Genomic DNA, 966 nt, shown 5'->3' on the forward strand with positions numbered 1-966 from the left:
TCATATGCGGTCCGTAATGGACCTCGGCGGACAGAACATGGTCGCCCCTCCTATCTCGGGCGCCATAACTCATCATACTTCGGAATATTGCATATCTCCGAACACATCATACTCCGTATCACATCATACTTCGTAACACATCATACTTCGGAATCACATCATACTTTGGAATCACATCATACTCCGGAATCACATCATACTTCGGAAACTCATCATACTTCGGAATATAGCATAGTGCGCACGATGACATATCGGCCCGGGACTCGGAGAAGGAAGTAACAATAGTGTGCACGAGCAGAGTCGTGGAAACTATATGCAATGCAAAATATTTACACAGACCCAATAGAATAATCAAAACGAACTATCATTTATAAGCCCAGACAATAGTCAAATCAGGTTTCTTCTGAATGTCACTCGAGAACATATCAAATAGAACTTTAGAAATCATAGCTACGTATCGGAATCATATGCATAACAATCCTCATTTCAGACTCGGCAAATAAGTAAGTAATCATACTCGGGGGTCGGGATGATAAACATATTAGGTTCTTTCAAAAGTCGTTAGAACTATACAAAGGAAGGTCTCGGGGGCCCATGGACAAGTATCAAACCGATCCGAGCCCACCTATGGAAGTTAGAGTCATCATACGCTACGGAACGTTCTACGAGCATATCAAGGCGATCCGGTTCTGTCTACGAAAGTTACGGCCATTATTAGACTTAGAATCTTTTAGGAACAAAATTCTTTATGCAACATTGAATCCAATCATACAAAAGACATATAGACCATGGCTCGACTACACTAAGAGTACGGATATCAAGGAGTGAATAAGAATCGTAGACATACTCGGATCGCAAGAATAGAGTTACCCCGAGGCTCGTATCATAGCCTACTTATAACTAAGACATGCCAAAAGAAAGAAAGGGTAAGCCTCACATACCTCGTCCGCGTCCTAAGCTAGTCCA

This window comes from Lycium ferocissimum, chromosome 7 (genome assembly GCF_029784015.1).
Source record: "Lycium ferocissimum isolate CSIRO_LF1 chromosome 7, AGI_CSIRO_Lferr_CH_V1, whole genome shotgun sequence".
Classification (NCBI taxonomy): Eukaryota; Viridiplantae; Streptophyta; class Magnoliopsida; order Solanales; family Solanaceae; genus Lycium; species Lycium ferocissimum.